A 13,940-nucleotide genomic window follows, 5' to 3' on the forward strand; every position below is an offset into this window, starting at 1 on the left:
GGATCCGTCCACCAAAGGGGAAGTCTCTAGCCCTTTTCGTTCCTGCAGAAACCTCAGCTTCTTCTGTCCAGTCGAAGCTTCTTTGCACCCGCAGCTGGCATTTCCTGGGCATCTGCCCATCTCCGACTTGCTTGTGACTTTTGGACTTGGTCCCCTTGTTCCACAGGTACCCTAGATTGGAAATCCACAGTTGTTGCATTGCTGGTTTGTGTCTTTCCTGCATTATTCCTCTAACACGACTATTTTGTCCTTGGGGGAACTTTAGTGCACTTTGCACTCACTTTTCAGGGTCTTGGGGAGGGTTATTTTTCTAACTCTCACTATTTTCTAATAGTCCCAGCGACCCTCTACAAGGTCACATAGGTTTGGGGTCCATTCGTGGTTCGCATTCCACTTTTGGAGTATATGGTTTGTGTTGCCCCTATCCCTATGTTTCCCCATTGCATCCTATTGTAACTATACATTGTTTGCACTGTTTTCTAAGACTATACTGCATATTTTTGCTATTGTGTATATATATCTTGTGTATATTTCCTATCCTCTCACTGAGGGTACACTCTAAGATACTTTGGCATATTGTCATAAAAATAAAGTACCTTTATTTTTAGTATAACTGTGTATTGTGTTTTCTTATGATATTGTGCATATGACACTAAGTGGTACTGTAGTAGCTTCACACGTCTCCTAGATCAGCCTGAGCTGCTCTGCTAAGCTACCATTATCTATCAGCCTAAGCTGCTAGACACCCTATACACTAATAAGGGATAACTGGGCCTGGTGCAAGGTGCAAGTACCCCTTGGTACTCACTACAAGCCAGTCCAGCCTCCTACACCTACTGCTTCAGGCAATAGGTTTATCTTGGTGGTAGTGGACCATGCCACAAGATATCCTGAAGCTATTCCTCTAAGGACCACTACAGCTCCTGCAGTGGCAAAAACCCTCCTGGGAATCTTTTCAGGGTGGGTTTCCCAAAAGAGGTAGTATCAGACAGGGGTAGCAACTTTATGTCTGCATACTTGAAGGCCATGTGGAAGGAATGTGGTGTAACATACAAATTCACCACACCCTTATCATCCACAAACAAATGAACTGGTTGAGAGGTTTAATATAACTCTCAAAGGAATGATAATGGGACTCCCTGAAAAACTCAGGAGGAGATGGGATGTCCTGTTACCTTGCCTCCTTTTTGCTTACAGGGAGGTACCCCAGAAAGGAGTGGGCTTCAGCCCCTTTGAACTCCTATTTGGACACCCTGTAAGAGGTCCCCTGACACTTGTGAAGGAGGGTTGCGAACAAACTTTAAAAGCTCCCAAGGAAGACATAGTTGACTATCTACTCGGCCTAAGATCCAGAATGGCTGAGTACATGAAAAAGGCCAGTAAAAACCTTCAGGCCAGCCAAGAGCTCCAAAAGCAATGGCATGACCAGAAGTCTGTTCTGATTCAGTACCAACCAGGACAGAAGGTGTGGGTATTGGAGCTTGTGGCCCCAAGAGCACTCCAAGACAAATGGAGTGGACCCCATCTCATTGTTGAAAAGAAGGGCGAAGTCACCTACTTGGTTGACCTGGGCACTGCCAGGAGTCCCCCTATTGTGCTCCATGTCAATCGCCTTAAACCCTACTATGACAGGGCTGATCTCACCCTGCTCATGGCAACAGATGAAGGACAGGAAGAAGAGAGTGACCCTCTCCCTGATCTCTTCTCTTCCACAGAACAAGATGCTCTAGTGGAAGGTGTGGTTTTGGCAGACTGTCTTACTGCTGAGGAAAAAGACAACTGCATAAATCTCCTAGGTCAGTTTTCTGAATTCTTTTCTACTGTGCCAGGCACCACTTCTTGGTGTGAGCACACTATAGATACTGGAGACAGCATGCTTGTCAAAAGTAAGATCTATAGGTGTAGGAAAGTACCATCTTGCCTGGCATGTTACCCACATTTTTCACTGTATATATGTTGTTTTAGTTGTATGTGTCACTGGGACCCTGTTCACCAGGGCCCCAGTGCTCATAAGTGTGCCTGAATGTGTTAACTGTGTAGTGACTAACTGTCTCACTGAGGCTCTGCTAATCAGAACCTCAGTGGTTATGCTCTCTCATTTCTTTCAAATTGTCACTAACAGGCTAGTGACCAATTTTACCAATTTACATTGGCTTACTGGAACACCCTTATAATTCCCTAGTATATGGTACTGAGGCACCCAGGGTATTGGGGTTCCAGGAGATCCCTGTGGGCTGCAACATTTCTTTTGCCACCCATAGGGAGCTCTGACAATTCTTACACAGGCCTGCCACTGCAGCCTGAGTGAAATAACGTCCACGTTATTTCACAGCCATTTACCACTGCACTTAAGTAACTTATAAGTCACCTATATGTCTAACCTTTACCTGGTAAAGGTTAGGTGCAAAGTTACTTAGTGTGAGGGCACCCTGGCACTAGCCAAGGTGCCCCCACATTGTTCAGGGCCAATTCCCCGGACTTTGTGAGTGCGGGGACACCATTATACGCGTGCACTACATATAGGTCACTACCTATATGTAGCTTCACAATGTTAACTCCGAATATGGCCATGTAACATGTCTATGATCATGGAATTGCCCCCTCTATGCCATCCTGGCATAGTTGGCACAATCCCATGATCCCAGTGGGCTGTAGCACAGACCCTGGTACTGCCAAACTGCCTTTCCTGGGGTTTCACTGCAGCTGCTGCTGCTGCCAACCCCTCAGACAGGCATCTGCCCTTCTGGGGTCCAGCCAGGCCTGGCCAAGGATGGCAGAACAAAGAACTTCCTCTGAGAGAGGGTGTTACACCCTCTCCCTTTGGAAAATGGTGTGAAGGCAGGGGAGGAGTAGCCTCCCCCAGCCTCTGGAAAATGCTTTCTTGGGCACAGATGTGCCCAATTCTGCATAAGCCAGTCTACACCGGTTCAGGGGACCCCTTAGCCCTGCTCTGGCGCGAAACTGGACAAAGTTGCAGTAGTCGTCTTTGCTACTATGTTGCAGTTTTGCAGGCTTCCAGCGCTATCAGCAGTCGATTCCTTGGCAGAAGGTGAAGAGAGAGATGCAGAGGAACTCGGATGAGCTCTTGCATTCGTTATCTAAAGTTTCCCCAGAGACAGAGACCCTAAATAGCCATAAAAGAGGGTTTGGCTACTTAGGAGAGAGGATAGGCTAGCAACACATGAAGGAGCCTATCAGAAGGAGTCTCTGACGTCACCTGGTGGCACTGGCCACTCAGAGCAGTCCAGTGTGCCAGCAGCACCTCTGTTTCCAAGATGGCAGAGGTCTGGAGCACACTGGAGGAGCTCTGGACACCTCCCAGGGGAGGTGCAGGTCAGGGGAGTGGTCACTCCCCTTTCCTTTGTCCAGTTTCGCGCCAGACCAGGGCTAAGGGGTCCCCTGAACCGGTGTAGACTGGCTTATGCAGAATTGGGCACATCTGTGCCCAACAAAGCATTTCCAGAGGCTGGGGGAGGCTACTCCTTCCCTGCCTTCACACCATTTTCCAAAGGGAGAGGGTGTAACACCCTCTCTCAGAGGAAGTCCTTTGTTCTGCCATCCTGGGCCAGGCCTGGCTGGACCCCAGGAGGGCAGATGCCTGTCTGAGGGGTTGGCAGCAGCAGCAGCTGCAGTGAAACCCCAGGACGGGCAGTTTGGCAGTACCAGGGTCTGTGCTACAGACCACTGGGATCATGGGATTGTGCCAACTATGCCAGGATGGTATAGAGGGGGCAATTCCATGATCATAGACATGTTACATGGCCATATTCGGAGTTACCATTGTGAAGCTACATATAGGTAGTGACCTATATGTAGTGCACGCGTGTAATGGTGTCCCCGCACTCACAAAGTTCAGGGAATTGGCTCTGAACAATGTGGGGGCACCTTGGCTAGTGCCAGGGTGACCTCACACTAAGTAACTTTGCACCTAACCTTTACCAGGTAAAGGTTAGACATATAGGTGACTTATAAGTTACTTAAGTGCAGTGTAAAATGGCTGTGAAATAACGTGGACGTTATTTCACTCAGGCTGCAGTGGCAGGCCTGTGTAAGAATTGTCAGAGCTCCCTATGGGTGGCAAAAGAAATGCTGCAGCCCATAGGGATCTCCTGGAACCCCAATACCCTGGGTACCTCAGTACCATATACTAGGGAATTATAAGGGTGTTCCAGTAAGCCAATGTAAATTGGTAAAAATGGTCACTAGCCTGTCAGTGACAATTTGGAAAGAAATGAGAGAGCATAACCACTGAGGTTCTGATTAGCAGAGCCTCAGTGAGGCAGTTAGTCACTACACAGGTAACACATTTAAGGCACACTTATGAGCACTGGGGCCCTGGGTTACCAGGGTCCCAGTGACACATACAACTAAAACAACATATATACAGTGAAAAATGGGGGTAACATGCCAGGCAAGATGGTACTTTCCTACACAACCCCCCCCCCCAAACGAAGGACAATAAGACTAGCCATGACCTGATGAGTCTTCATTGTCTAAGTGGAAATATCTGGAGAGTCCATCTGCACTGGAGTGGCTACTCCCAGGTCTATGTTCCACTGTATAGTCCATTCCCTGTAGGGATATGGACCACCTCAACAATTTAGGATTTTCACCTTTCATTTGTTTTAGCCAAAGTAGAGGTTTGTGGTCTGTCTGAACAATGAAGTGAGTGCCAAACAGGTATGGCCTCAACTTCTTCAGAGCCCAGACCACAGCAAAGGCCTCCCTCTCAATGGCAGACCAACGCTTTTCTCTAGGGGTCAACCTCCTACTAATAAAAGCAACAGGTTGATCCTGGCCCTCAGAATTAAGTTGTGATAGGACTGCCCCTACTCCTAATTCAGATGCATCAGTTTGGACATAGAATTTTTTAGAGTAACAAGGGCTTTTCAGGACAGGTGCAGAGCACATGGCCTGCTTCAGCTCCTCAAAAGCTTTCTGACAGTTTGCTGTCCATAATACCTTTTTTGGCATTTTCTTGGATGTGAGGTCATTAAGAGGGGCTGCAATGGAGCCATAGTTCTTAATGAACCTCCTGTAATACCCAGTGAGGCCTAGGAAGGCTCTCACCTGGGTCTGAGTGGTAGGGGGAACCCAATCAATAATTGTTTGGATTTTCCCCTGAAGTGGTGCAATCTGTTCCCCACTAACAAGGTGTCCCAGATAAACCACCTTACCCTGCCCTATCTGGCACTTTGAAGCCTTGATAGTGAGGCCTGCCTTTTGCAGGGCCTCCAAAACTTTCCATAGGTGGACCAGGTGATCATCCCAGCTGGAGCTAAAGACAGCTATATCGTCCAAATATGCTGCACTGAAAGCTTCCAGCCCTTGCAGGACTGTGTTCACCAACCTCTGAAAAGTGGCAGGTGCATTTTTCAAACCAAAAGGCATTACAGTAAACTGGTAATGTCCTCCAATGGTTGAAAATGCAGTCTTAGGTTTAGCATCTTCTGACAATTTGATCTGCCAATACCCTGCAGTCAAATCAAAAGTGCTTAGATACTTGGCAGATGCCAGTGTATCTATGAGCTCATCTGCCCTGGGTATAGGGTGAGCATTAGTTTTGGTTACCAAGTTGAGACCTCTATAGTCTACACAAAACCGCATTTCCTTCTTTCCATCTTTGGAATTGGGTTTTGGTACCAGTACCACAGGAGAAGCCCATGGACTGTCAGAGTGCTCAACCACTCCTAGTTCTAACATTTTCTGGACCTCTTGCTTTATGCAGTCCCTGACATGGTCAGGCTGCCTATAGATCTTACTTTTGACAGGTAAACTGTCTCCAGTATCTATAGTGTGCTCACACCAAGAAGTGGTACCTGGCACAGTAGAGAAGAGTTCAGAGAATTGATCTAGGAGATTTATGCAATTGTCTTTTTGCTCAGCAGTAAGACAATCAGCCAAAACGACACCTTCCACCAGAGCATCTTGTTCTGTGGAAGAGAAGAGATCAGGTAGAGGATCACTGTCTTCTTCCTGTCCCTCATCAGTTGCCATGAGCAGGGTGAGATCAGCCCTGTCATAGTAGGGTTTCAGGCGGTTGACATGGAGCACCCTAAGGGGACTCCTGGCAGTGCCTAAGTCAACTAAATAGGTGACTTCTCCCTTCTTTTCAACAATTGTGTGGGGTCCACTCCATTTATCTTGGAGTGCTCTTGGGGCCACAGGCTCCAAGACCCACACTTTCTGCCCTGGTTGGTACTGAACCAAAACAGCCTTCTGATCATGCCATTGCTTCTGGAGCTCTTGGCTGGCCTGAAGGTTTTTACTGGCCTTTTTCATGTACTCAGCCATCCTTGATCTGAGGCCAAGTACATAATCCACAATATCCTGCTTAGGAGCTTTTAAAGGTTGTTCCCAACCCTCCTTTACAAGTGTGAATGGACCCCTTAAAGGGTGTCCAAAAAGAAGTTCAAAGGGGCTGAAGCCCACTCCTTTCTGGGGTACCTCCCTGTAGGCAAAAAGGAGGCATGGTAGAAGGATATCCCATCTCCTGCGGAGTTTTTCAGGGAGACCCATAATCATGCCTTTGAGAGTTTTATTAAATCTCTCCACCAGTCCATTTGTTTGTGGATGATAGGGTGTTGTGAACTTGTACGTTACACCACACTCCTTCCACATGGCCTTTAAGTATGCAGACATGAAATTGCTTCACCTGTCTGATACTACTTCCTTTGGGAAGCCCACCCTGGAAAATATTCCCAGGAGGGCCTTTGCCACTGCAGGTGCTGTAGTGGTCCTTAAAGGAATAGCTTCAGGATATCTTGTGGCATGGTCCACTACCACTAAGATGAATCTATTGCCTGAAGCAGTAGGAGGGTCAAGGGGGCCAACTATGTTAACCCCTACCCTTTCAAAGGGAACCCCAACCACAGGCAGTGGAATAAGGGGTGCCTTTGGTGTGCCACCTGTCTTCCCACTGGCTTGACAGGTTTCACAGGACTTACAAAATTCCTTTGTGTCCTCAGACAATCTAGGCCAATGAAACAGGGGAACAAGCCTGTCCCAAGTTTTCATTTGTCCTAGATGCCCAGCTAGGGGAATGTCATGTGCCAGGGTTAGGAGGAACTTTCTGTACTCCTGAGGAATCACTAATCTCCTGGCAGCTCCAGGTTTAGGATCCCTATGCTCAGTGTACAAGAGGTTGTCCTCCTAGTAAACTCTGTGAGAGTCACTGACATCCCCATTAGCCTGTTTGACAGCTTGCTGTCTGAGACCCTCTAATGTGGGACAGGTTTGCTGTGCCACACTCAGCTCCTCTCTGGCAGGCCCCCCTTCACCCAAAAGCTCAGCAGTGTCTGCTTCCAGCTCCTCTGGTGTAGGTTCTGCACAGGGAGGGAATTCTTCTTCCTCAGAAGTTGAATCCACTGTAGAGGGAGGGATAGTAGGAAGTGGTTTGCTTCTACTAGCCCTAGCTTTAGGGAGCACTTGGTCCATTGTTCCAGGATCCAAGCTTCCCTGTCCTTTTTGCTTTTTGGCTTGAGCCCTTGTCAAAGCAAAAATATGCCCTGGGATGCCCAGCATTGCTGCATGGGCCTCCAACTCCACATCTGACCAAGCTGATGTCTCCAAATCATTCCCTAATAGACAGTCTACAGGTAAATCTGAAGCTACCACAACTTTCTTTGGACCAGTAACCCCCCCCCAGTTGAGATTTACAACAGCCATGGGGTGGCTAAGTGTGTTGTTGTGAGCATCGGCTACTTGGTACTGGTGACCAAGTAGGTGTTGTTCAGGGTGGACCAGTTTCTCTATGACCATAGTCACACTGGCTCCAGTGTCCCTGTAGGCCTGAACCTCAACACCATTTATTAGGGGTAGCTGCTTGTACTTATCCATATTAAGGGGACAAGCAACTAAGGTGGCTAAATCAATAGCACCCTCGGAGACTAACACAGCCTCTGTGGCCTCCCTAACAAGGCCAACCCCAAATAAGTTACCAATAGTGAGCCCAGCTACTCCCTTGGATTGGCTATTAGTAGGTTTGCTCCCACCACCACTGCTATTAGTAGGGACACTAGGGGTAGCAGTAGGGGTTGTAGTGGTAGGAGCATTGGTGCTTTTCTTTGGACAACTGGAATCTGTTGTCCAATGGCCTGTTATTTTACATAAATAGCACCATGGTTTCTTTTCCTTGTTCTGATTAAAAGAGGATTTGGGCCCACCACCCCCACCAGAGTGTTTTTGTGGGCCTGATGAAGACTCATTTTTAGATTTGTCCCCACCCTTGTCAGAAGACTTACCATCCTTCTTTTTGTTGCCATCTTTGTCACCCCCTGTATGAACTTTTCTGTTCACCCTTGTTCTGACCCATTTGTCTGCCTTCTTTCCCAATTCTTGGGGAGAGGTCAGATCAGAGTCCACCAAGTACTGGTGCAACAAATCAGACACACAATTATTAAGAATATGCTCTCTCAGGATCAAGTTATACAGGCTGTCATAATCAGTAACTTTACTGCCATGTAACCACCCCTCCAAGGCCTTCACTGAATGGTCAATAAAATCAACCCAGTCTTGTGAAGACTCCTTTTTGGTCTCTCTGAACTTTATCCTGTACTGTTCAGTGGTTAAGCCAGAACCATCCAGGAGTGCATTCTTAAGAACTTGGAAATTATTAGCATCATTTTCTTTCAAAGTAAGGAGCCTATCCCTACCTTTTCCACTAAATGATAGCCATAGGATAGCAGCCCACTGCCTTTGAGGGACATCCTGTACAACACAGGCCCTCTCAAGTGCAGCAAACCACTTGTTAATGTCATCCCCCTCCTTATAAGGGGGAACTATCTTGTGCAGATTCCTGGAATCATGCTCTTTTGCAGGATGACTATGGGGAATACTGCTGCTGCCACCATGGGTTTCTAAACCCAGTTTCTGTCTCTCCTTCTCTACTTCTAAAGTCTGTCTATCCAAATCCAGCTGTTGCTTCTTGAGCTTCAGTCTGGTTTGTTCCACTCTCAATCTATTGAGCTCCCTTTCTAACAATCTGTCATCAGGGTGGGTGGGAGGGACATGCCTTGAAACAGAAGTATGGTGAGAATGGACAGAAGGAGACCTGTCCCTTACAGAAGCCACCCTAACAGCTTGGCTAACAGAAACATCACTACCAGTATGGTGAGAATAAATGCTTTTGCTATGATGTGAGACAACACTATTTATATGGTGTGGCTCATCATCATTACCAACTATGCTAGACTGTCTAGTAATGGGCAGGCTAGGAAGTTTCTTTCCTGAATCTTTTCCTGGGGGAGTCCCTGGATCTGATTGAGAACCATTAGCTACTTTTTCTACAGATTGGGCACGTATGGCCTTATCCTGTACTCTAAGCATGTTAATTAACAGTTCTAAGGAAGGATTCTTCCCTACACTCAAACCTCTCTCTATGCAGAGATTCCTTGCTCCTTTCCAGCTAAGGTGATCATATGCAAGTTTGGACAGATCAACATTTTGGCCTGTGCCAGACATTTTTTAGAGAGAGTTAAAGTGATAGTAAAAGATAAAAAGTTTGTCAGAGCTTTTAGAAAGACAGAGAAAAAAACTTTTTAAACTTTTTAGAACTTTTTAGAAAGTTAGAAGTACTTTTCAGCACTTAGAAAAGAGTGAAAAGAGGAAATGCAAAACTTTTTGGCTATGTGTATATACACTGACCTTGTTTTGTATATTTTTCTCTTATGAAAAGTACAATGACAAGAGTGGTAAGTAGTCTCAAAGCACTTATCCCACCGCTGCACAACCAATGTAGGAGGCTGGACTGGTTTCTAGTGAGTACCAAGGGGTACTTGCACCTTGCACCAGGCCCAGTTATCCCTTATTAGTGTATAGGGTGTCTAGCAGCTTAGGCTGATAGATAATGGTAGCTTAGCAGAGCAGCTTAGGCTGAACTAGGAGACGTGTGAAGCTACTACAGTACCACTTAGTGTCATATGCACAATATCATAAGAAAACACAATACACAGTTATACTAAAAATAAAGGTACTTTATTTTTATGACAATATGCCAAAGTATCTTAGAGTGTACCCTCAGTGAGAGGATAGGAAATATACACAAGATATATATACACAATAGCAAAAATATGCAGTATAGTCTTAGAAAACAGTGCAAACAATGTATAGTTACAATAGGATGCAATGGGGAAACATAGGGATGGGGCAACACAAACCATATACTCCAAAAGTAGAATGCGAACCACGAATGGACCCCAAACCTATGTGACCTTGTAGAGGGTCGCTGGGACTATTAGAAAATAGTGAGAGTTAGAAAAATAACCCTCCCCAAGACCCTGAAAAGTGAGTGCAAAGTGCACTAAAGTTCCCCTAAGGACAAAGAAGTCGTGTTAGAGGAATAATGCAGGAAAGACACAAACCAACAATGCAACAACTGTGGATTTCCAATCTAGGGTACCTGTGGAACAAGGGGACCAAGTCCAAAAGTCACAAGCAAGTCGGAGATGGGCAGATGCCCAGGAAATGCCAGCTGCTGGTGCAAAGAAGCTTCGACTGGATAGAAGAAGCTGAGGTTTCTGCAGGAACGAAAAGGGCTAGAGACTTCCCCTTTGGTGGACGGATCCCTCTCGCCGTGGAGAGTCGTGCAGAAGTGTTTTCCCGCCGAAAAAACGCCAACAAGCCTTGCTAGCTGCAAATCGTGCGGTTAGCGTTTTTGGACGCTGCTGAGGGCCAGGAGGGACCAGGAGGTCGCAAATTGGACCAGCAGAGAGAGGGGACGTCGAGCAAGACAAGGAGCCCTCTCTGAAGCCGGTAGCACCTGGAGAAGTGCCAGAAACAGGCACTACAAGGATGCATGAAACGGTGCTTGCCGAAGTTGCACAAAGGAGTCCCACGTCGCCGGAGACCAACTTAGAAAGTCGTGCAATGCAGGTTAGAGTGCCGTGGACCCAGGCTTGGCTGTGCACAAAGGATTTCCGCCGGAAGTGCACAGGGGCCGGAGTAGCTGCAAAGTCGCGGTTCCCAGCAATGCAGCCCAGCGAGGTGAGGCAAGGACTTACCTCCACCAAACTTGGACTGAAGAGTCGCTGGACTGTGGGGGTCACTTGGACAGAGTCGGTGGATTCGAGGGACCTCGCTCGTCGTGCTGAGAGGAGACCCTAGGGACCGGTAATGCAGCTTTTTGGTGCCTGCGGTTGCAGGGGGAAGATTCCGTCGACCCACGGGAGATTTCTTTGGAGCTTCTAGTGCAGAGAGGAGGCAGACTACCCCCACAGCATGCACCACCAGGAAAACAGTCGAGAAGGCGGCAGGATCAGCGTTACAGAGTTGCAGTAGTCGTCTTTGCTACTATGTTGCAGGTTTGCAGGCTTCCAGCGCGGTCAGCAGTCGATTCCTTATCAGAAGGTGAAGAGAGAGATGCAGAGGAACTCGGATGAGCTCTTGCATTCGTTATCTGCAGTTTCCCCAGAGACAGAGACCCTAAATAGCCAGAAAAGAGGGTTTGGCTACCTAGGAGAGAGGATAGGCTACTAACACCTGAAGGAGCCTATCAGAAGGAGTCTCTGACGTCACCTGGTGGCACTGGCCACTCAGAGCAGTCCAGTGTGCCAGCAGCACCTCTGTTTCCAAGATGGCAGAGGTCTGGAGCACACTGGAGGAGCTCTGGACACCTCCCAGGGGAGGTGCAGGTCAGGGGAGTGGTCACTCCCCTTTCCTTTGTCCAGTTTCGCGCCAGAGCAGGGCTAAGGGGTCCCCTGAACCGGTGTAGACTGGCTTATGCAGAATTGGGCACATCTGTGCCCAACAAAGCATTTCCAGAGGCTGGGGGAGGCTACTCCTCCCCTGCCTTCACACCATTTTCCAAAGGGAGAGGGTGTAACACCCTCTCTCAGAGGAAGTCCTTTGTTCTGCCATCCTGGGCCAGGCCTGGCTGGACCCCAGGAGGGCAGATGCCTGTCTGAGGGGTTGGCAGCAGCTGCAGTGAAACCCCAGGAAGGGCAGTTTGGCAGTACCAGGGTCTGTGCTACAGACCACTGGGATCATGGGATTGTGCCAACTATGCCAGGATGGTATAGAGGGGGCAATTCCATGATCATAGACATGTTACATGGCCATATTCGGAGTTACCATTGTGAAGCTACATATAGGTAGTGACCTATATGTAGTGCACGCGTGTAATGGTGTCCCCGCACTCACAAAGTTCAGGGAATTGGCTCTGAACAATGTGGGGGCACCTTGGCTAGTGCCAGGGTGCCCTCACACTAAGTAACTTTGCACCTAACCTTTACCAGGTAAAGGTTAGACATATAGGTGACTTATAAGTTACTTAAGTGCAGTGTAAAATGGCTGTGAAATAACGTGGACGTTATTTCACTCAGGCTGCAGTGGCAGGCCTGTGTAAGAATTGTCAGAGCTCCCTATGGGTGGCAAAAGAAATGCTGCAGCCCATAGGGATCTCCTGGAACCCCAATACCCTGGGTACCTCAGTACCATATACTAGGGAATTATAAGGGTGTTCCAGTAAGCCAATGTAAATTGGTAAAAATGGTCACTAGCCTGTCAGTGACAATTTGGAAAGAAATGAGAGAGCATAACCACTGAGGTTCTGATTAGCAGAGCCTCAGTGAGACAGTTAGTCACTACACAGGTAACACATTCAGGCACACCCAGTGACACATACAACTAAAACAACATATATACAGTGAAAAATGGGGGTAACATGCCAGGCAAGATGGTACTTTCCTACAGTTATGCTCTCTCATTTTCTTTCTAAATAGTCACTAACAGGCTAGTGACCAATTTCACCAATTTACATTGGCATACTGGAACACCCTTATAATTCCCTAGTATATGGTACTGAGGTACCCAGGGTATTGGGGTTCCAGGAGATCCCTATGGGCTGCAGCATTTCTTGTGCCACCCATAGGGAGATCTGACAATTCTTACACAGGCCTGCCAGTGCAGCCTGAGTGAAATAACGTCCACGTTATTTCACAGCCATTTACCACTGCACTTAAGTAACTTATAAGTCACCTATATGTCTAACCTTTACCTGGTAAAGGTTGGGTGCTAAGTTACTTAGTGTGTGGGCATCCTGGCACTAGCCAAGGTGCTCCCAAATTGTTCAGGGAAAATTCCCCGGAATTTGTGAGCGTGGGGACACCATTACACGCGTGTAGTGTCACGACATATGTATAGCGTCACAATGGTAACTCCGAACATGGCCATGTAGCATGTCTAAGATCATGGAATTGTCACCCCAATGCCATTCTGCCATTGGGGAGACAATTCCATGATCCCCCGAGTCTCTAGCTAAGACCCGGGTACTGCCAAGCTGTCTTTCCCGGGGTTTCACTGCAGCTGCTGCTGCTGCCAACCCCTCAGACAGGTTTCTGCCCTCCTGGGGTCCAGCCAGGCCTGGCCCAGGAAGGCAGAACAAAGGACTTCCTCAGAGAGAGGGTGTTACACCCTCTCCCTTTGGAAAAAGGTGTCAGGGCTGGGGAGGAGTAGCCTCCCCCAGCCTCTGGAAATACTTTGATGGGCACAGATGGTGCCCATCTCTGCATAAGCCAGTCTGCACCGGTTCAGGGATCCCTCAGCCCTTCTCTGGCACGAAACTGGACAAAGGAAAGGGGAGTGACCACTCCCCTGACCTGCACCTCCCCTGGGAGGTGCCCAGAGCTCCTACAGTGTGCTCCAGACCTCTGCCATCTTGGAAACAGAGTTGCTGCTGGCACACTGGACTGCTCTGAGTGGCCAGTGCCAGCAGGTGACGTCAGAGACTCCTTCTGATAGGCTCCTTCAGGTGTTGCTAGCCTATCCTCTCTCCTAAGTAGCCAAACCTCCTTTTCCGGCTATTTAGGGTCTCTGCTTTGGGGAATTCCTTAGATAACGAATGCAAGAGCTCATCAGAGTTCCTCTGCATCTCTCTCTTCACCTTCTGCCAAGGAATCGACTGCTGACCGCGCTGGAAGCCTGCAAAACTGCAACAAAGTAGC

Source organism: Pleurodeles waltl, chromosome 3_1 (assembly GCF_031143425.1).
Source record: "Pleurodeles waltl isolate 20211129_DDA chromosome 3_1, aPleWal1.hap1.20221129, whole genome shotgun sequence".
Lineage (NCBI taxonomy): Eukaryota > Metazoa > Chordata > Amphibia > Caudata > Salamandridae > Pleurodeles > Pleurodeles waltl.